Genomic DNA, 23,844 nt, shown 5'->3' with positions numbered 1-23,844 from the left:
ATTCAACCCACAACGGACTTTTGATCACCAGACATTGAAGGTGGGGGAGCTCGCATTCCAGGTTGACTGCTAAGCTGGCCGAATACAAATGGACATGGTCAAACCAGCTAGTCACATGACTAACCTTCTGGGAAACCTGAGTTTTTGAATTTGTACACACAGTTTGAACAGAGTGTCTGTTTACTCCTGGACTGAGGAGATTTCTCCTGTCTGCTCCCATCTCTTTCTCACAAGCCTCTGAATCCACCGAAGACACATGAACCCAAAGAGAGAAAAGTGCCCTACTGCGAACAAGGTTTAAGAAGAATACTGGGCCCCAATGAAAAGCAAGATCTACGTACAATCAAAGACTCTACAGTGAGCTCGAAGAACCGTAACAACAACTCTTCAGATATTGCCTCAAACCTTTCCACTTTATCTTTCTTCTGCTCTTTTCTGTCTCTATTTGCATGTGTGTATCACTTATAAATTAATAAATTTCAACTTTTCTTCTTTAAATCTAAGAAAGCCTATTTGTGTTGGTTTCATTGCACTATAATTGGAAAGCGGTGAACAAGGATTCACTAAGGGGGAGCGAAAAACACAGTGTGTTTAAAAATTAAACCCTGTTACAGTAAGACCAGGTGAAGGCTGAAAGAAAACCCTAGACCTCTTTCTCACCTGGTCATAACAGGAATTTGGGTGCTAGCGTCCAGAATTGACCCACAAACAAACAAGAGAAATTGGAAGTGGGAAGCCAAATTGTTCACAATCAAAAAAAGAGCAAGATTTCAATACAGGTTTTCTTGTGGTTGTGTGTGTTTGAATACTAACATGTCTATAACTGAAGCTAGTAGCTCTCCAAGCCAGGGTGAAGTAACTTGAGATAAGTTAAAAGCACTGTCTATGAAGGAGTTGAGAAAAATGGCCAAGCAGTGTGGGATCACTGTATTTGGCAAGGCTAGGAAGTCTGAACTCCTAAGGCTAGTGGCCAACCAATTTGCCCTTGAATCTGAAGATGCAGAAACAGGGTTAGGAGCAGACCCAGAGAGGGTACTGCCAGCAAAGATACAATTGGAACAAAGGAAACTTGAATTAGAAGACAGGGAAACAGAAAGTGAGAGACAGGAGAGGGAGAAAGAGAGAGCCTTCCAGAAGGAACGTGAAGAAAAACAAAGACAGGAGAAGGAACGAGAGAGAGACGAGAGAGAAAGAATATTCCAGAAAGAATGCGAAGAAAGAGAGCTGAGGCGGCTTGAGTTAACTAGGGGATGACAGAGTAACCTCAGGGAAAGGATGGCCAATATGGAGGAGCATAATTCAGGGCTGGGTGCAAAATTGTTAAAACTAGCTCAACTAATTCCAAAATACACTGAGGAAGATGTAGAAGGAATTTTTGTGTCCTTTGGGAAACTGGCAAGGCAGCTAAAATGGCCAGCTGAGACCTGGCCTCTTTTACTACAAAGCAAGCTAACTGGAAAAGCCCATGAGGTTTATTCCTGTTGCCAGATGAGAGTTCATCAAATTATGAACTGACCAAAAATGCTATCCTATCACCGAATCCGATCACCAAAAGTTTAGAACCCTCAAGAAGCAAGCTAATCAAACTTATCTGGAGTTTGAAAGAAGTAAGCAGCTGGCTTTTGACCAGGGGCTGAGGGCTTTTAAAGTACAGCTCAGCTATGAGAATCTTAGAGAAGTAATTCTACTGGAGGAATTTAAACACTCTCTCCAACTCTCCATAAAGGGACAAAGGGTGGGAAGGTGATAGGAGTCCAAGCAGTCCTGGTAGAGAAAGGAAAGCAGGAGACACAGGGGACCCTCCTCTAGCCAAAAAGGAAGGTGCTGTGAGCAAGAGTGAGACCCAGAGACCTGTGTGCTTCCATTGTAATAAAGCAGGACATTTAAAAACTGACTGCTGGAAACTAAAGGGAAAACCTCAAGGGTTAATCAGGGCACACCCGCTCAGTGAAGAAGTGCCTGATGGAAAGCACAGCAGAACAAGCTGTGGCTTTAACTGCAGTAAGAGTGAGACCCAGGAAGCTTATGGCTACACGTAAAGGCTTACTACCCGACCTGAACCTGACGGGACCCGACGACATGTGTTGGGTTCGGGTCAGGTCAGGCCCATCTTCCGGGTCTGGCTTTTGGGCTCGGGTTGGGCCGAGTCCGGGTGGGGTTGGGCAGGACACATACGGTAAGTGCTCTGCCGGTAAGTTTTGAATTTAGAAAACTTACCTGAGCTGGGAGTCCAGGACGAAACTGAGTCTGCACAGTGAACGAGTGCCGTCACTATGACATCATCATGCAGGCGCTGCAGCTTCCTGGAGGTTCCGAGTCGGAAGGTAAGTAAAGGGATGGTCGGGTCGGGCTCAGGTCGGATCGGGCTCGGGGCAAAATCGGAGGGACTCGGGCTGGGTCGGGCACAGGTCCGCTGTGGCTCGGTCGGGTTTGGGTCGGGTTCTTTTTCCCGACCTGAGCAGGCCTTTAGCTGCAAGTGCAGGAAAATTTTATAGGATTCCTGAGGGTTGTCAAGATTTTGTTTCTGAAGGGAAAGTAACCCCATACCCCTTGAGTGGGGCAAGCAAGCCTATAGTCATTCTCAGGGACAGAGGGACCACTAGATCCCTTTTACTGGGAAAAGGCCTGACCTTTCCCCCAGAGAGTGCAGTGAGCACCAAAATGGTGGTGAATGGTATTGGAGGGCAATGCATGTCTACCTGTACATTGGGTGCACTTCAAGTGCGACCTAGTTTTGGGACTGGTGACCATAGGGATTGTCCCTAGTTTGCCTGTGGATGGGGTTGACCTGCTCCTAGGTAATGATCTGGCGGGGGTGAAGGTGGTAGCCCCCCCAGTAGTGAACGAGAGACTGCAGGAGGTCAGAGAGAGAGGGCAGTGGCAGGAGATGGTCCCCTGCAGTTTCCCTGAATGTGTAGTGGATCAGCCCATGATCAAACCAGCTCCCCCAGAGGAGACTGCATTGGCACTGCAGGCAGATGACCAGCCTTGTCTGTGTGAGACTTTCTTTGGAAAGTTAGGAGACGAGGGAATGAATTAAAAGGATTTTCCCTAGCTGAGGCTCAGCGAGCCAACCCAATATTGCGAGAGTTAGCACAGGCTTCCCAGTCTGAAAGTGAAGCACAAGGAGTCCCTGATTGCTATGACTTAAAGAATGAGGTACTGATGAGGAAATGGAGTTCTCCTCACAGACCTGAGAGTATGGAGTGGACAGTAGTTCACCAGTTAGTGCTGCCACAGAGGTACCGGAGAGAAATATTAAGAAGGGCCCACGAAACTACAGTGGCTGTACGTGCCGGTATGCTGATGGGTCTGGACAAGAGTAGATATGGAAAAACTGGTCCCACTCATGAAAGGATCGAGAATGAGAGGGCACAGAATTAAAGTAATGGGTCTGAGAAGCAAAAGCCACATGAGCTAAAACTTTTTCAATCAGCGAGTGGTTGAGGACTGGAATGCGCTGCCTGAGAGTGCGGTGGAGGCAGGTTCAATTGAAACAGTCAGAAGGGAATTAGACTGTTATATGAAAAGGAAGAATGTGCAGGGTTAAGGGGAGAAGGCGGGGGAATTGCACTGTGAATTGCTCATTTGGAGAGCCATTGCAGACACGATGGGCCGAATGGCCTCCTTCTGCGCTGTAAAAAATAATTCTGAAAGTTGTGGTGGAGTACTGCAGGAGTTACCACTTGTGCCAGGTTGAGGGAAAACCCAATCCACTGTGAAACCTGCACTCCTAAGTGTTAGGAGGACCCTCCAGCAAAGGGCTGGTGAACTGTAAGGGACCCTCGCCTGAGCAAAAGGGGACAGACAGGCACATAGCTGGCAAAAGTTTAGAAAGGGAAGGGGAAAAAGTGACCAAGAGAGCAGGTTAAAGGAAGTCCGGGAGGAATCCCGGATGAAAACCCCTACTGTCCAGTCAGCGAACCCCGAAAATGTGAGAACATAGACCCCACATCCTCCTACGTAAATGCAGACTCTAGAAGCACCACACCAGAGTTGCTAACAGCATTTACAGGAACCTGCAGAGACAAATAAAGACCTCTAGGGAGCAGAGAAACCATTAGGGTGGTGCCTCACCTAGTAGAAGTGCCACAGGGGAATGCAGTAGAGTCTGCACAAATACCTGCAGGCAGGAGTGTCCTCTGGGACAAAGGGGAGATTAGCAAAGAATCCTCCCCCACAGTCAGCAAAAAGAAAACCATCCATCCCACTAAAGTCAAAAGCCTTTGCATGACTCAGCAAAGCACTGAAAGAGAGTCCAGGATAGCCCCACCCACTACTGACTCTCCTGAAAAAAACATTACCTCAGCAGGAACAAAGACCCGAGGCAGCCATGGAAATGGGCAAAAAGAACCACATGTTTATTGGGATGCCAAAAAAAGGGGCTATTTTAATAAGTTTTAGGATTTGTGAATGAGTGAGAGAAATGCATGGTTTTTTTTGTATCTTATATTTTTCTCTCGTCCCTTTTAATGGGATGAGCCTTTTCTCAAATGGCATTTCATTCTGCTGGGCCCCCACCTGCCAAGAATGAGGCACATTAATTTTGTCGTGAGCATTGATTTTGAACTGTTACTGGAGTGAAGAAAGGACTTGTTAAACAGATCAGTTGTGGCTGGAAAAAACATTTGCATATTAACAGACAGTGTTTGGAAGGACAAAGCAGCCATTCCCTGACACATTCAACCCACAATGGACTTTTGATCACCAGACGTTGAAGGTGGGGGAGCTTGCATTCCAGGTTGACTGCTAAGATGGCCGAATACACAAATGGACATGGTCAAACCAGTTTTTGAATTTGTACAGTCAGTTTGGGGAAGAGTGTCTGTTTACCCCTGGACTGAGAAGATCTCCCCTGCCTGCTCCCATCTCTTTCTCACAAGCCTCTGAATCCACTGAAGACACATGAACCCAAAGAGAGAAAAGTTTTGTACAGCGATCAAGATTTAAGAAGAATACTGGGCCCCAATGAAAAGCAAAATTTACGGACAATCAAGGACTCTACAGTGATTTCGAAGAAACGTAACAACAACTCTTCAGATATTCCCTCAAACCTTTCCACTTTATTTTTCTTCTGCTTTTTTCTGTTTCTATTTGCATGTGTGTATCACGTGTGCATGCTAGCATGGGCGTTTCGTGTATCCTTAGTGTTAACCGAGTTAGAGTTTAAGTTTAATAAATTTCAACTTTTCTTCTTTAAACCTAAGAAAGCCTGTTTTTGCTGGTTTCTTTGCCTTATAATTGGAAAGCGGTGAACAAGGATTCACCAAGGGGGAGCTAAAAACACAGTGTATTTAAAATTAAACCCTGTTACACTAAGACCAGGTGAATGCTGAAAGGGAACCCTAGACCTCTTTCTCACCTGGCCGTAACACAAACAAAACAGCAAGGCTCTACCAGCAGCAAATGAATGATTGTCCAGATAATCTGCTTCTGTTCGTGTTGAGTGAGCAAGAAATGTTGGCCAGGAGAGCAGGAAATTGTCCTGCAGTTCCTTGAATATTACTACACAATCTTATATGACCACTCAAGCAGGCAGATAGGACCTTGGTATTACACAAAGATGGCACGTCTAACAATGCAGCACTTCCTCTTAATGCACTTGTGTCAACTGCCATAGGCAAAAACGTCATTTAGATGGATGTAATGAACATAAGGTCATAAGAACTAGGAGCAAGAGTAGGCAATTCAGCCCCTCAAGCCTGCTCCGCCATTCAATACAATCATGGATGATCTCACCTCAGCCTCAACTCCACTTTCCTGCCCGTTCTCCATAACCCTTCAACCCATTACTAATTAAAAATCTGTCTATCTCCTCCTTAAATTTACTCAATGTCCTGGCATCCACCGCACTCTGGGGCAGTGAATTCCACAGACTCACAACCCTTTGAGAGAAGTAATTTCTCCTCATCTCTATTTTAAATCTGCTACCCCTTATCCTAAAACTATGGCCTCTCGTTCTAGATTGCCCCACCAGAGGAAACATCCTTTCTACATCTACTTTGTCAATCCCCTTAATCATATATACCTCAATTAGATCTCCTCTCATTCTTATCAACTCTAGAGAGTAAAGGCCTAAACTGCTCAATCTCTCTTCAGAAGACAAACCCCTCATCCCTGGAATCAATCTAGTGAACCTCCTCTGAACTGCCTCCAATGCAACTCCATCCCTCCTCAAGTAAGGGGACCAAAACTGTACGCAATACTACAGGTGCGGTCTCACTAATGCCTTGTACAGTTGCAGCAACACTTCCCTACTTTTATATTCTATTCCTTTAGCAATAAATGCCAAAATTCCATTCGCCTTCCTTATTACCTGCTGTACCTGCATACAAGTTTTCAGCGAATCATGCACGAGGACACCCAGATCCCTCTGCACCGAAGCACTCTGAAGTTTCTCTCCATTTAGATAATAAGTTGTCTTTCTATTTTTCCGACCAAAATGGATAACCAAATGGATAATGATGAAGGGTCTGTTGAGTTAAGGTGAGCTGAATGGTCTTTCTCATCTGTATCTATCTTGTGGTTTCCCTCACTGGAGAGTATTCCATTTGAGTACAGTCTTGACCATTTGCATCATCCGTACTTCTCACGGGCAGCCACTTATATTGAGCCAATTCTAAATGTGTCACTTATAATAGATTAACTGCACTGACTATTTCAGACAGTTCAATAAGTACTTACCTTGTACTTTCCCATTTTAAAAGGCTTGAAGATTTCAGGCAAGTCTTCATGCAAATTTAGTCTGCTGTTTGTACTTTGTTAATGTTACTTTGTTAGTGATAAGATGCTGACAGTTAGGAGAGGCAGTTGCTAAGTTATTAAAGTTTCCTGTTTTTAAAAAATGTATTGGTTACTTTACATTTTGGTTAACAGTCCATCATAACATGAATGTGCCTGCTATACGGAGTGGGGTCTGTACATGATGGAATTGCATATGTATCGAGCAGAGGGAGTTTATTGCTGAAGGTAATTCCATCATCCTTGCTGAGAAGTGAAGGATTAATAAATTACAAGTTTGCTGAAGGACAGAAAAGCAGAAATGGTGATTTGGCAAAGTTTTGGCTTCTCTTCAATTTCGTAGCCCAATTCTACACACGCACAGAAGAGAGTGAAAGAAATAAGCCATATCGGGAGTGTCAGTATTTATAATGGCAGTGAAAATTGTATGGCATGTTTCACAGACTGTGTGGCAGGCAGGACATCATTGACTGCAGGCTTCTGAGGGTGGCAAAAGGACAGAAACTCTCAGTCCTCTCAGTTGTTGGTAAAACTGTTCAAAATGTGATTCATTCTGTTCTTTATCTTCTCCAGAAAAATAAGGAGACTTTGGATGTGGGGTGGTGCAGCCGATCGTACACTTCCAGCAGCACACTGGGCGTGGATCCATGTCGAGGTCGCCGCACCTTCTCTGGCACTCTGCAAGTACCACAGTGGAGGACAAGGTCCAGATCACCGGACATAGACAGATTCCAGAGGCCAACCACTCTGCCTCTGCTCATCCCTCCCCGTATAGCTATTACATACGCAGACCAAGAGGAGGCCAGGTAAGAACAAGATGGTTACAGTTTAGAATTAGTGCTTGACATCAGGTGGTTCAAAGTACATGACGAGCAAGTAGGGATTTCCTATTTCCTCACACCGACCTTGCTCCTCATAAAGTGTCAAATTATACATATCAAAGTAGCAAAATGAATAAACATAAGTGGTGACCAAGGGAGCCATCCGAGTGGAATGCAGTCCTTGCGGTTGGTACTTTAGAACATGTTTGAAGAGTAACTCTGATAAATTTGGGACAGGATGAAGAGGACGCTTAGAACACATGGCTGACATATGAAGATGCTGCACTGGAGGAGGAGGAGGGTCCCCTCAACTACTCTGTATCCCACTTGAGAATGTATGAGATCAGACCCTCAGATTTATTCATGTTGAGCTAAGTGATGTAGTTTATTTTCCAAAAATATACATACTTTACAGCTCAAATTTCACATTTCGGAAAGTACAATAGGGATCAGATTTCTTCGATACAGAAAACATGAAGTGCTTTTTTCCCCCAAAAATATACTTTATTCATAAAAATCTGTAAAAAATGCATTACAAAACAGTTCAAAACAGCAGCAAGTTGACATTCAAAAAAGTGCAAAGGAAATCAGTTTTCTTCAATACAGGAGTGAGTTGCCTCACAACCCTTTCATTCCATTTTAAATGCCATGTACATTTTATAGCAAACCCATATTTGGTGTATACAGCCCGAGGGGTTTCCCATGGGTCCAGCCCCTCAGTTCAATATGGCAGGAGGACCTTACATCGTGGTCTTTCTCCATTGAGCCTTTGCGGCGGCTGTCTCAAGCTTTAGTGCATCCCTCAGCATGTAGTACTGGACCTTGGAATGTGCCAGTCTGCAACACTCGGTCGTGGGCAACTCTTTTCGATGGAAGACCAGCAAGTTTCGGGCAGACCAAAGAGCGTCTTTCACGGAATTGATGGTCCTCCAGCAGCAGTTGATGTTTATCTCGGTGTGCGTCCCTGGGAACAGCCCGTAGAGCACAGACTCCTGTGTTACAGAGCTGCTTGGGATGAACCTCAACAAAAACCACTGCATCTCTTTCCACACCTGCTTTGCAAAGACACATTCCAGAAGGAGATTGGCAACTGTCTGTTCCCCACCGCAGCCACCTTGAGGGCAGCATGTGGAGGGGGCGAGACTCTGGGTGTGCAGGAAGTTCTGGTGATGAGGCATTCTGCCAAATGACTTTGGCAGTCTGCTCGGGGAACCATCCAGCCAGATCCACCATCTCCTTTTCCTGTAGGGCCTTGAGGACATTCCATGCCTGATGGATTGGTGTTTGCGTACTGAGGCTGTACACACAGCTTGATGCAGCCGCACACAAAGGTGGTCATCAGGATGAGAATGATGTTGGGTACATTTTTCCCACCCTTATCCAGAGGTTTGAATATCGTGTCCTTCTGGACCCGGTCCATTTTGGATCTCCAAATAAAGTGGAAAATGGCTCGGGTGACCGCCACGGCACAGGAGTGGTGTATGGGCCAGACTTGCGCCACATACAGCAACAAAGTGAGCGCCTCGCATCTGATGACCAGGTTCTTACTTACAATTGAGAGAGATTGCTGCTCCCACATGCTCAGTTTATGGTGTACCCTGGCGACTTGCTCCTTCCAGGTTTTGGCGCATGCCCCAGCCCTTCCGAACCATATCCCTACAGGTAGTCTGACCTGACGGTGAAGGGGACAAAGGATTGTTCTACCCAGTTCCTAAAGAACATGGCCTCGCTCTTGCCGTGGTTGACTTTGGCTCCCGAGGCCAGTTTGAACTGGTCGCAGATGCTCATCAGTCTGCGAACGGACAGCGGATCCGAGCAGAAGACGGCGACGTCGTCCACGTACAGGGAGGTTTTTACCTGAGTGCCCCCGCTGCCTGGGATTGTCACCCCTCTTACGCCTGCATCCTTCCTAATGGACTCAGCAAAGGGTTCAATACAGCAAACAAACAAGACCGGGGAGACAGGACAGCCCTCTCTGACTCCAGATTGGATCGGGAAACTTTCTGATTCCCACCCATTGATTGAGACTGCGCTACTGATGTTTGTATAGAGCAGTTTGATCCAATTGCCGATTCCCTCCCCAAACCCCATTTTGGAGAGCACGTCCATCATGTAGGTGTGCAATATCCTGTCAAAAGCCTTCTCCTGGTCCAAGATGATGAGGCAGGTGTCCATCCTCCTGTCCCGTACATAGGCAATCATATCCCTGAGTAGCGCGAGACTATCAGAGATCTTCCTGCCGAGTACAGTGTAGGTCTGGTCAGGGTGAATCACCAACTCCAGAGCAGACTTTATCCGACTGGCGATGACTTTGGACAGAATCTTGTCCAAGCAGTGAGATGGGCCGCCAGTTTCTGATTTCCTCCCTTTCCCCTTTCCGCTTGTAGATGAGGGTGATGATGCCTTACTCATGGATTCTGACATGCTGCCAGCCAGAAGCATACTCTCGTATACTTCTTGCAGATCTGGGCCTTACACAGTGTTTTTATTTATTTCCAAAATATACTTTATTCGTAAGAAACAGTAAAAAATACATTACAAAACAGTTCAAAAACAGCACCAAGTCAACAATACAAAGAGTGCAAAGGAGATACAGACAGTGGTTATTTTTTATTTCCAAAATATACTTTATTCATAAAAATCTGTAAAAAATACATGACAAAACAGTTTCAAACCGCACCAAGTCAAAAATTACAAACCGTGCAAAGGAGGTCAGTTTCCTTCAATACAATCATGAGTTGCCTCACAACCCTTCCATTTCATTGTCATGCCATATACATTTTTACATTTACAGCACACAAAATTTCTCCGATACAGTTCGAGGGGCTTCCCATGGATCCAGCCCCTCAGTTCAGCTTGGTGGGGGAAACCTTACACTGTGGTCTTTCCTGATTGAGCCTTTGCTGCGGCTGCCCCAAGCTTTAGTGCGTCCCTCAGTACGTAATCCTGGACCTTGGAATGTGCCAGTCTGCAACATATACAGTTAGTGGTGCTTCAGATTGAGACTGGGGTGGAGTGAACAGGTACCAGGGTGATACAAAGACGATGAAGGGTTCACTAAATATAGAAGGCACATTACATTTGTGGGAAGGGAAGGGAAGGTAACCCCCCCACCCCCCAAAATTTTGGTACTCATCTCCCCCCAGTGCTTGTGTCTATGGTTGGGGTGGCAGTGGGTGGGAGGGAGAATGAGTTCCAAATAGAATTAAAGATTTAAAGATATATATAAGGCTAGGCATAAAATGTCTTGGTTTCTAAGCATCTGAATGATTTACTCAAGGAATTTGAGTGTTATCCAATAAGGCTGCACTTGCTAGCCAAACAGCTGCTTTGCATGAATCCTCACTAATGCCACCAAGTGGCAGCAGTGAGCTGCTAATCTGTCTGTGTGTCAAGAGTAAAGTTTATTCAAAGAGTGGATTAAGAGTAGGCAAAAGGCTTGTTGTCTGATAGGTGATTTCTCTCTTATCTGTATCCTTCCAAATCATTCTTTTTTCTCCATTTTTCTTGTCCCTCTCTATTAATACAATGGTGATGAGTGCATCTCTAAACTTTCCTCTCGCTGCAAATTCTCCATCCTACATTCTTTTCCTCCTCCCTACATTGCCACTTATTGAAGTTAAGACTTATTGCCTTGAATCTTACTCAAAATCATTGTTTCTCAGGCTGTCAAAACTGTGGAACTTCCAACTCCCCAACTCCTCTGTTTTCTCTTCCATCTACAATCAACTTTTAAAACTCAAGCTCAACGTCATGTGGCTTCTTCCTAATTCATCTCATCTCTTTTACTCGTTTCACCTTTGCTGGCACTCTGCACTGTGGAATTTTCCTCTGTTTTCTTAAGTAAAATGGGTTTCATCAACAACCTTTCTCAAAAAATCAGGAGGTTGACCTAAATTTGCTCACTATATTGTTGCACAGTGAACAGGGAAATCATCCTCACTAGCATCAGCTTTGATTCCAGAATGACTGACTCCAAAAAATTTTCTGCTGGTTCACCTTTTGTTTGCTTTGGTGATGGACACCAAGGATTTAATGGCTGTCAGTTGTTGCATGGAATTGATTATTCAGTGTGAGAGCCCTGATCTCAGTTGGCATATAATTGGGTATAGGTTTCTGGGGCAAGGGTTAGGAAGCTCAGTGCAAAATCCTCAATTAAAAAAAAGCTTGCTGGTCTCAGACAGTTGTGGTAACCCCACTTCCTTATTAATTGTAGATATGGGGAATTTGCAACTCCATGTGTTTCTGGTACTATAATCATAGCCTGCTTGAAATTGGAATCAGTGCTTTCCCTCCTTTTCTTGCTTTCCAACCAAAGTAGTAACAAAAGTGTTGCAGAAGACAAGATTATCAGTGAAAAGATCCAAGTAAAAACAATAAAATATGATTTTGTGGCTATAACAGAGACTCTCCTCAAAGGAGGGCAGACTGGGTGTTAAATATGCCTGTATACAAGGTGTTTAGGAAAGATAGGGAAGGGAAAAAAGGGGGAGGGTGGCGGTATTGATTAAGGAGAGCATTGCAGTGCTGCAGAAAAAGATGTCCCAGAGGGGTCAAGGACAGAATCAATTTGGCTAGAGCTAAGGAATAAAAAAGGTGCGGTTACATTTCTTGGTGTTGTCTATAGGCCACCAGCTAGTGGGAAGAACGTGGAGGAACAAATTTGCAAGAAAATTACAGAGGGGTGCAAAAATTATAGGGTAGTTATAATGGGGGACTTTAATTATCCAAACATAGACTGGGATAGTAGTAGTGTAAAGGGCAGTGAGGGGCAAGAGTTCCTAGAGTGTATTCAGGAAAATTTTCTACAACAGTATGTTGCTAGTCCAACAAGACAGGAGGCACTGCTAGACTTGGTTCTTGGGAATCAGGTGGGCCAAGTGGATCAAGTATCAGTAGGAGAGCACTTAGGGGATAGTGATTATTGTATCATAAAGTTTAGGTGACTATGGAAAAGGACAAAGAACAATCCAGGATAAGAATAATTAACTGGGGGAAAGCCAACTTCAATGGGGTAAGAATGGAGCTGGGGCAAATAAATTGGATTCAAAAGCTGGCAGGAAAACCGGTAGATGAACAATGGGCTAGCTTCAAAGAAGAGATAGTTCAGGCACAGTCAAGGTATGTTCCCTCGAAGGGGAAAAGTAGGGCAAACAAATCCAGAGCTCCCTGGATGACAAAAGAGGTAGAGATTAAGATAAAGAAGAAAAAGTGTGCTCATGACAGATGCCAGGTAGAAAATACTATTGAGAACCAGGCTGAATATAGAAGGTCCAGAGGGGAGGTCAAAAAGCTAGTAAGAGAAGCAAAGAGAGAGCATGAAAAGGGATTGGCAGCTAGCATTAAAGGAAATTCCAAAGTTTTCTATTGGCATATAAATAGTAAAAGGGTGGTAAAAGGAGGAGTGGGGCCGATTAGGGACCAGAAAGGGGATTTACACATGGAGGCAGAGGGCGTAGTTGAGGTTTTAAATGAATACTTTGTATCTATCTTTACCAAGGAAGAAGATGCAACCCAGGCAATGTTGAAAGAGGAGGTAAGTCAGACACTAAAGGGGTTTAAAATTGATAAAGAGGAAGTATTAGATAGGCTGTCTTAACTTAAAGTGGATAAAGCACCAGGGCTGGATGAGATGCATCAAGGATACTGAGGGAAGTGAGGTTGGAAATCACAGAGGCACTGGCCATAATTTTTCAGTTTTCCTGAGACTCGGTGGTGGTGCCAGAGGACTGGAGATTTGCAAACATTACACCCTTGTTCAAAAAAGGGTGTAAAGATAAGCCCAGCAACTACAGGCCAGTCAGTTTAACTTTGGTGGGGGGAAAACTTCTAGAAAAAATAATTTGGGACAAAATCAATAGTCACATGGACAAATGTGGGTTAATTAAGGAAAGCCAGTATGGAATTCTTAAGGGAAAATCATTTTTAACTAACTTGCTGGAGTTTTTTGAGGAGGTAACAGAGAGGGTTGATGAGGGCAATGCTGTTGATGTGGTGTTTGATACAGTGCCACATCAAAAGGTGTTTGATACAGTGACGCACAACAGACATTTGAGCAAACTTGTAGCTCATGGAATAAAAGGGATGGTAGCAACATGGATACAAAATTGGCTGAGTGACAGGAAACAAAGAGTAGTGGTTAATGGATGTTTTTCGGGCTGGAGGAAGGTTTGTAGTGGAGTTCCCCAGGGATCAATGTTGGGACCCTTGCTTTTCCTGATATATATTAATGACCTAGACCTTGGTGTACAGGGCACTATTTCAAAGTTTGCAGATGATAGAACAAACAAAGAACAAAGAACCAACTTAATAGAATTCTTTGAGGAAGTGACAAAGTTGATTGATGAGGGAAGGGCTGTCGATGTCATATACATGGACTTCAGTAAGGCGTTTGATAAGGTTCCCCATGGCAGGCTGATGGAGAAAGTGAAGGCGCTTGGGGTCCAAGGTGTACTAGCTAGATGGATAAAGAACTGGCTGGGCAACAGGAGACAGAGAGTAGCAGTAGAAGGGAGTTTCTCAAAATGGAGACGTGTGACCAGTGGTGTTCCACAGGGATCCGTGCTGGGACCACTGTTGTTTGTGATATACATTAATGATTTGGAGGAAAGTATAGGTGGACTGATTAGCAAATTTGCAGACGACACTAAGATTGGTGGAGTAGCAGATAGTGAAGGGGACTGTCAGAGAATACAGCAGAATATAGATAGATTGGAGAGTTGGGCAGAGAAATGGCAGATGGAGTTCAATCAGGGCAAATGCGAGGTGATGCATTTTGGAAGATCCAATTCAAGAGTGAACTATACAGTAAATGGAAAAGTCCTGGGGAAAATTGATGTCCAGAGAGATTTGGGTGTTCAGGTCCACTGTTCCCTGAAGGTGGCAACGCAGGTAAATAGAGTGGTCAAGAAGGCATACGGCATGCTTTCCTTCATCGGACGGGGTATTGAGTACAAGAGTTGGCAAGTCATGTTACAGTTGTATAGGACTTTGGTTCGGCCACATTTGGAATACTGCGTACAGTTCTGGTCGCCACATTATCAAAAGGATGTGGATGCTTTGGAGAGGGTGCAGAGGAGGTTCACCAGGATGTTGCCTGGTATGGAGGGCGCTAGCTATGAAGAGAGGTTGAGCAGATTAGGATTATTTTCATTAGAAAAACGGAGGTTGAGGGGGGACCTGATTGAGGTGTACAAAATCATGAGAGGTATAGACAGGGTGGATAGCAAGAGGCTTTTTCCCAGAGTGGGGGTTTCAATTACTAGAGGACACGAGTTCAAAGTGAAAGGGGAAAAGTTTAGGGGGGATATGCGTGGAAAGTTCTTTACGCAGAGGGTGGTGGGCACCTGGAACGCATTGCCAGCGGAGGTGGTAGATGCGGGCACGATGGAGTCTTTTAAGATGTATCTAGACAGATACATGAATGGGCAGGAAGAAAAGAGATACAGAACCTTAGAAAATAGGCGACATGTTTAGAGAGAGGATCTGGATCGGCGCAGGCTTGGAGGGCCAAAGGGCCTGTTCCTGTGCTGTAATTATCTTTGTTCTTTGTTGTTTGTAGCACAGGAACAGGCCATTCGGCCCTCCAAGCCTGCGCTGATCTTGATGCCTGCCTAAACTAACAACTTCTGCACTTCTGGGGCCCATATCCCTCTATTCCCTTCCTATTCATGTATTTGTCAAGATGTCTCTTAAACGTCGCTATCGTATCTGCTTCCACCACCTCCCCTGGAAGGAAACTTGGAAGCATTGTGAACTGTGAGGAGTATAGAGTAGAACTTCAAAAAGGACATAGATAAGTTGGTGGAATGGGCAGACAGGTGGCAGATGAAGTTCAATGCAGAGAAGTGTGAAGTGATTCATTTTGGTAGGAAGAAGATGGAGTGACAATATAGAATAAAGGGTACAATTCTAAAGGGGGTGCAGGAGCAGAGGTACCTAGGTGTATATGTGCATAAATCATTGAAGGTGGCAGGACAGATTGAGAGAGCAGTTAATAAGGGCATACAGTATCCTGGGCTTTAATAATAGGGGCATAGAGTACAAAAACAAAGAAGTTATGTTGAACTTGTATAAGACACTAGTTTGGCCTCAGCTGGAGTATTGCGTCCAGTTCTGGGCGCCACACTTTAGGAAAGACGTGAGGGCATTGGAGAGAGTACTGAAAAGATTCACGAGAACGGTTCCAGGGATGAGGAATTTCAGTTACGAAAATAGATTGGAGAAGTTAGGACTGCTTTCCTTGGAGAAGAGAAGGCTGAGAGATCATTTGATAGAGGTATTCAAAATCATGAGGCATCTGGACATAGTAGATAGAGAGGAACTGTTCCCACATGTGAAAGGATTGATAACGAGAGGGCACAGATTTAAAGTATTTGGTAAGAGAAGCAAAAATGACATGAGGAAAAACTTTTTCACGCAGCGAGTGGTTAAGGTCTGGAATGCACTGCCTGAGAAGAGTGATGGAGGCAGGTTCAATTGAAGCATTCAGAAGGGAATTAGACAGTTATATGAAAAGGAAGAATGTGCAGAGTTTTGGGAAGAAGGCAGGGGAATGGAACTGAGGGAATTGCTCTTTCAGAGAGCCAGTGCGGACACGATGGGCCGAATGGCCTCTTTCTGAACTGTAACGATTCTGTGAGCCTGTGACAATTATTGAGCCTGTGGATTTTCTTCTCACCCCATGGAGAAGTGTGTGACCTCTGGTACCTAGCAGCCCACATTGACATGGTTGACTTTAGGAGTTCACTGTCTAGGGAATTGCAACCCAAGTCAGTGTCCCGTCAACTCTGTGTTGCACAATCCTGAGAATGGTCCTCAAGGATAATGTTGGTTAAGAAAGTGGTCCTTAAAGAACTTAGTCAGTAACACTGGCCCAGGGATTGTGTTGCATATTGAATCTGTCCGGGCTCACCCCAGAATTCAAACATATAACTTAGAGAATTTTTTGTTTTGTTTCATGGGTTGTGGGCGTCACTGGCTAGGCCAACGTTTGTTGCCCATCCCTAATTGCCTTTGAGAAGGTGGTGGTGAGCTGCATTCTTGAACCACTGCAGTCCATTTGGTGCGAGTACACCCACAGTGCTGTTAGAGAGGGAGTTCCATGATTTTGATCTAGTGACAGTGAAGGAATGGCGATTTATTTCCAAGTCAGGATAGTGTGTGGCTTGGAGGGTAACTTGCAAATGGTGGTGTTCCCACATGTCTGCTGCCCATGCCCATCCAGGTGGAAGAGGTCAAGGGTTTGAAAGGTGCTGTCGAAAAGGCTTGGTGAGTTTCTTCAGTGCATCTTGTAAATGATACATGTTGCTGCCACTGAGCATCAGTGGTGGAAGGAGTGAATATTTAAGGTGGGGTGCCAATCAAGCGGATGCTTTGTCCTGGATGGTGTTGAGCTTTCTGAGTGTTGTTGGAGCTGCACGCATCCAGGCAAGTGCAGAGTATTCCATCATACTCCTGACTAGTGCTTTGTTGATAGTGGACAGGCTTTGTGGAGCCAGGAGGTGGGTTACTCACTGTAGAATTCCCAGCCTGTCCTACTCTTGCAGCCACAGTATTTATGTGGCTGCTCGGGTTCAGTTTCTGGTCAACGGTAACCCCCAGGATGTTGATAGTGGGGGAATCAGTGAAGGTAATGCCATTGAATGTCAAGGGGAGATGATTAGAATCTCTCTTGTTGGAGATGGTCATTGTCTGGCACTTGTGTGGTGTGAATGTTGCTTGACATTAATCAGCCTAAGCCTGAATGTTATCCAGGTCTTGCTGCATACGGACATGGACTGCTTCAGTATCTGAGGAGTCGCTAATGGTGCTGAACATTATGCAATCATCAGCGAACATCCCCACTTCTGACCTTATGATGGAGGGAAGGTCATCGATGAAGCAGCTGAAGATGGTTGGGCCTAGGATACTACCCTGAGGAACTCCTGCAGCAAGTCCTGGAGCTGAAATGATTGGTCTCCAGCAACCGCAGCCATCTTCCTTTGTGCTAGTTTGACTCCAACCAGTGAGAGCTTTCCCCTGATTCCCGTTGACTTCAATTTTGCTAGAGCTCCTTGATGCTGCACTCAATGCTGCCTTGATATCAAGGGCAATCACTCTCATCTCACCTCGAGTTCAGCTCTTTTGTCTGTGTTTGGACCAAGGCTGTAATGAGCCAGGAGCTGAGTGGCCCTGGCGGAACCCAAACTGAGCACTGGAGAACAGGTTATTGATGTTTAAGTGGCGCTTGATAGCACTGTCAACGACACCTTCCATCACTTTGCTGATGATCGAGAGTAGACTGATGGGACGGTAATTGCTAGATTGGATTTGTCCTGCCTTTTGTGGATAGGACATACCTGGGCAATTTTCCACATTGTTGGGTAGATGCCAGTGTTGTAGCTGTACTGGAACAGCTTGGCTAGGGGCACGGCTAGCACTGTAGCACAAGTCATTAGTACTGTTGCCAGAATGTTGTCAGGACCCATAGCCTTTGCAATATCCAGGGCCTTCACCAGTTTTTTGATATCATGCAGAGTGAATCGAATTGGCTGAAGACTGGCATCAGTGATGCTGGGGACCTCTGGAAAAGGCTGAGATGGATCATCCTGTGATGCGATCATCCCATCACATTCACTGTCAGTTAAGCTGGAGGTAGGATAAGGCTGTTTTCCCCCGCCAACCTGATCAGCCTTTCCCCCATCCAATCCCTCGTTGCGGTCACCACTCCCATGCATGAGAATGAGTGTTAGCATTCTTTGATTGGGCAGTCTTCCCACCCAGGCCTGATTCCCATCAAGTGGCCCCACATACACGCTTCCCAGCATGAATTGATCCAGTGTATGAATCCATTCAGATTGATTTTCCTCTCTAGCCCAGGAATGCTGAGGCCAATTGTAGCCTCAACTGTTCCCCTGTCTGAAATCAACCTCCACAGCACAGATCAGGAACTGAATCCAGAACCTCCTGTCCTGTATAGGAAATGCCTTCACACAGCATTGTTGGGAGCTAAAGATTACAAATGCTGATCTTGAGTCAGATGGTGAGTGACCTTTTGTCTCAGTAGAGCAGTCATTGTCATGTAATGAGAGCATGTGGGGTTCAGTCTTGGTGTTGATGAGGTTAGTATCTGTTCCAGGATAACTCCTCAATAAAAGGTTGCGTCCTGCACCTTGGAGTTAAGCATAGAAATAGTCCTACAACGTAAATGGGCTTTGAGACTGAATCCAAACTGCATTATCACTATAGTAACAGCTTAAGGTGAAAATGGAGTGGTACAGCTAACCTAATCTCCCACGGAATGATGACAGAATCAGGGAAAGCATCACAATCCTGGAATTTAATTCCCCATATTTAATGGGATGCACAGAAGTGTTTCCATTGGACCCAACAGCAGTAATTAATTCACAAAATATAAAATAGTTGGTGAAATGTGAGTCACTCCAGTAATGCTTCAGTCAGGCTGCTTAGGAGGGTATTTTAAATTACTTTTTCGAAACTCAGATAGGTGGTGAAGGATATAAACTGGAACCTAGTCTTTGTTCATTGTTACGACCAGGTGAGAAAGGGGTCTAGGGTTCCCTCTCAGCCTTCACCTGGTCTTACCGTAACAGGGTTTAATTTTAAACACACAATTTTTTAAGCCCCCCCTTAGTGAATCCTTGTTCACTAACTTTCAATTATAAGGCAAAGAAACATAGAAAATAAGAGGAGGAGTAGGCCATTTGGCCCTTCGAGCCTGCTCCACCATTCATTATGATCATGGCTGATCATCCAACTCAGTAGCCTGTTCCCGCTTTCTCCCCATACCCTTTGGTCCCTTTAGACTCAAGAGCTATATCTAACTCCTTTTTGAAAACATACAATGTTTTGGCTTCAACTACTTTCTGTGGTAACAAATTCCACAGGCTCACCACTCTCTGGGTGAAGAAATTTCTCCTCATCTCAGTCCTGAAAGGTTTACCCCATATCCTTAGACTATGACCCCCGGTTCTGGACTCCCCCACCATCGGGAACATCCTTCCTGCATCTACCCTGTCATGTCCTTTTAGAATTTTATAGGTTTCTATGAGTTCCCCCCTCACTCTTCTGAGCTCCAGTGAATATAATCCTAACCGACTCAATCTCTCCTCATATGTCAGGCCCGCCATCCCAGGAATCAGTCTGGTAAACCTTCACTGCACTCCCTCTATAGCAAGAACATCCTTCCTCAGATAAGGAGACCAAAACTGCACACAGTATTCCAGGTGTGGCCTCACCAAGGCCCTGTATAATTGCAGCAAGTAATCACTGCTTCTGTACTCGAATCCTCTCGCTATGAAGGCCAACATACCATTTGCCTTTTTTTATCGCCTGTTGCATCTGCATACTTACCTTCAGTGACTGGTGTATGAGAACACCCAGGTCTCGCTGAATATTCCCCTCTCTCAGTTTATAGCCGTTCAGATAATAATCTGCCTTCCTGTTTTTGCTACCAAAGTGGATAACCTCACACTTATCCGCATTATACTGCATCTGCCATGCATTCGCCCACTCACTCAACTTGTCCAAATCACCCTGAAGCCTCCCTGCATCCTCCTCACAACTCACCCTCCCACACAGTTTTGTGTCATCTGCAAATTTGGAGATATTACATTTAGTTCCCTCATCTAAATCATTAATGTATATTGTGAATATCTGGAGTCCTAGCACCATTCCGTGCGGTACCCCACTAGTCACTGCCTGCCATTCAGAAAAAGACCCATTTGCCCTACTGTTTGTTTCCTGTCCGCCAAATGGCCTATCCATCGCAATACACCACCCCCAATCCCATGCGCTTTAATTTTACATGCTAATCTCTTATGTGGGATTTTTTCGAAAGCCTTCTGAAAGTCCAAATAAACCACATCCACTGGCTCCCCCTCATCAACTCTACTAGTTACATCCTTGAAGAATTCTTGTAGATTTGTCAAGCATGATTTCCCTTTTGTAAATCCATGCTGACTCTGCCCGATTCTATCACTGTTCTCAAAGTGCTCTGCTATAAAATCTTTGACAATGGACTCCAGAATTTTCCACTACCTAGGCTGACTGGTCTATAATTTCCTGCTTTCTCTCTACCTCCCTTTTTAAATAGTGGGGTTACATTAGCTACCCTCCAATCTGTAGGAACTGTTCCAGAGTCTGTAGAATCTTGGAAGATGACCACCAATGCATCCACTATTTCTAGGGCCACTTCCTTAAGTACTCTGGGATGCAGACCCCGTCAGGCCCTGGGGATTTATCGGCCTTGAATCCCATCAATTTCCCTAACACCATTTCTCTACTAATACTGATTTCTTTCAGTTCCTCTCTATCACTAAGCCCTGTGTTGCCCAACATTTCTGGTATGATATTTGTGTCCTCCTTTGTGAAGACAGAATGAAAGTATGCATTTAGTTGGTGAGCCATTTCTTTATTCCCCATAAAAATCCCCCTGTTTCTGACTATAAGGGACCTACATTTGTCTTCACCAATCCTTTTCTCTTTACATACCTATAGAAACTTTTCCAGTCAGTTTTTATGTTCCCTGCAAGCTTGCTCTCGTACTCTATTTTACCCTTCTTAATCAATCCCTTGGTCCTCCTTTGCTGAATTCTAAACAGCTCCCAATCCTCAGGTCTGTTGTTTTTCCTGGCGAATTTATATGCCTCTTCCTTGGATCTAATGCTATCTCCCTTGTAAGCCATGGTTTGGCTACCTTTCCCGTTTTACTTTTGCGCCAGAGAGGAATAAACAATTGTTGCAGTTCATCCATGCGCTCTTTAAATGCTTGCCATTGCCTATCCACCGTCATCCCTTTAAGTAATGTTTCCCAATCTGTCATGGCCAACTCGTGCCTCATGCCTTCGTAGTTTCCTTTACTAAGATTCAGGACCCTTGTCTCAGAATCAACTACGTCACTCTTCACCTTGATGAAGAATTCTACCATATTATGGTCACCCATCTCCAAAGGGTCTCGCACCAATAGATTGTCAATTATTCCTCCCTCATTACACAGTACCCAGTCTAGGATGGCCTGTTCTCCAGTTGGTTCCTCAACGTATTGGTCCAGAAAACCATCCTGTATACACACCAAGAATTCCTCCTCTGCGATATTGTGACTAATTTGATTTGCCCAATCTATATGCAGAGACTAGCCAAACAGGTTTTCTTAGGTTTAAAGAAAAAAGGTTGAACTTTATTAAACTTAAACTCTAATTCGGTTAACGTCTACGGATACATGGTGCGCCCATGATAGCATGCATACGCGATACACACATGCAGATAGAGACAGAAAAGAGCAGAAGAGATGAGGTGGAAAAGTATGAGGCAATATCTGAAGCTGGTTTTGGTTACTGCTCTTCGAGCTCGCTGTAGTGTCCTTGATTGTAGGTAGGTCTTGCTTTCTGTTGGGGCCCAGTATTCTTTTTAAACCTAGTTCGATGTAGGAGACTTTTCTCTCTTAACGTTTATGTGTCCTCAGTGGGTCCAGAGGCTTGTGAGAAAGAGATGGGAGCAGACAGGAGAGGTCTTCTCACTCCAGGAGCAAACAGCCTTTCTGAGTTCAAAAACTCTGCGGCTAGTTCAAAAAACCCTGGACTGGCCAGTTAGTCATGTGACCAGCTGGTTTACCATTTTGGGTTGAATGTGTCAGGGAATAGTCCTTTTGTCTCCACAAGCACTGTCTGTTAGTTTGCAAATGTTTTTCAGCTAGGTGTCTGGCAGCCCTTGTAACAGGCCTTCTCTTCTTCCCACCAGCAGTTTAAAATCAATGTTCATATGACAAAATTAATATGCCTCATTCTTGGCAGGTGGGGGCCTGCATGACATCATTTACAAGCTTTTATTTACAGCGACATACATTGCATATCGTGTACCTCCATCAAAAATCACACTTTTAGCTTGCTCTTTTCTATATGAGCACAGGTGAGTCCCCAATTAATACCTGCTTCTTGAATACAATTAACAACTGATATACAATGAATAGATTCTCTTCTCTTTCAAAATAAAATAAAAAAGGAATTTATATGCTCAAACAAAATTTCAAAAAAATTAACGACTTCTATATTCTTTACAAAGCATTACATTAGAAGATGGCCCTCCTCCAGGACCCCTAACAATTTCTTCATACATGCACTTCTTTTAGCAAAACAATCCCAACAGTTGATGACTTGAATTCACCCACTTAATTTGAGAGATTTCCTTTCTCTCCAGCTTTTGTTTCAAGCCAGCGAGGTCAATCTGTAATCTTTTCTCACTCACATTTTTTGTACATTGTACATTATCCCACAATGATTGTCTACATAATATTCAATGGGTATACTATCTTTAGTACCCCTATTTTACATATGTAATTTAAGATATTTGCCAAATAGAATCCCATAACCACTGCTTCCACAAGAGTCAGTGTTTCAGCAGTCAGAGAATTTTTAACACCCCTTTTTATTTTCTTAGCTCCCCAAGTAATCTTCCAAAATTCCCTAGATTCTGGAAAGGTTCCAGTGGATTGGAAAACCACAAATGTAATACCTCTATTCAAGAAAGGAGGGAGACAGAAAGCAGGAAATTATAGGCTAGTTAGCCTAATATCTGTCATTGGGAAAATGCTGGGATCCATCATTAAGGAAGTAGTAGTAGAACATTTAGAAAATCACAATACAAGCAAGCAGAGTCAACATAGTTTTATGAAAGGAAAATTGTTTTTGATAAATTTATTAGAGTTCTTTGAGGATATAACAAGCAGGGTGGATGAAGGGGAACCAGTAGATGTCATGTATTTGGATTTCCAAAAGGCATTTGAGGTACAAGGTGCCTCATTTACTTCTATCAACTGCTCAAAGTCCAAGATTTTATAATTAAATGCAATTAATCATGAAGAATGAACCTTAACAGTTTGATTGTATTGTTTGACAAGTACTATCTTATCATCATGACCTATTATCTAAGGAACTTTCCATTTCCTATGACTCTGTCTTTTATATTGTATACCAAATCTCCTGAATTGAACTCTATCTCAGATGGCCAAATACAGTGCCTCAGTGCTGTATGAACTTTCTCTGATATTTCAGCCTTGATGAAAGCCTATCTCACTCCATGTAAAGCATTTAAATGCTCAGAAAAAATGGCACTAATTGTAGTACCTTCTAGAACTCAAGAGCTATTATCACAAAGACATAAAGGATTTTGGGATTGCACCCATAGTTAGTAAGGACTATATGCCCTAACCATCTGAAGAGAATTCTTTGTATGAGCTTTCCATGCGAGGTCAGTTGTCAGTTTACACTCTTGTCGATCTGCCAAA

Source organism: Heterodontus francisci, chromosome 43 (genome assembly GCF_036365525.1).
Source record: "Heterodontus francisci isolate sHetFra1 chromosome 43, sHetFra1.hap1, whole genome shotgun sequence".
Lineage (NCBI taxonomy): Eukaryota > Metazoa > Chordata > Chondrichthyes > Heterodontiformes > Heterodontidae > Heterodontus > Heterodontus francisci.
Note: the sequence above shows the minus strand (reverse complement) of the source record.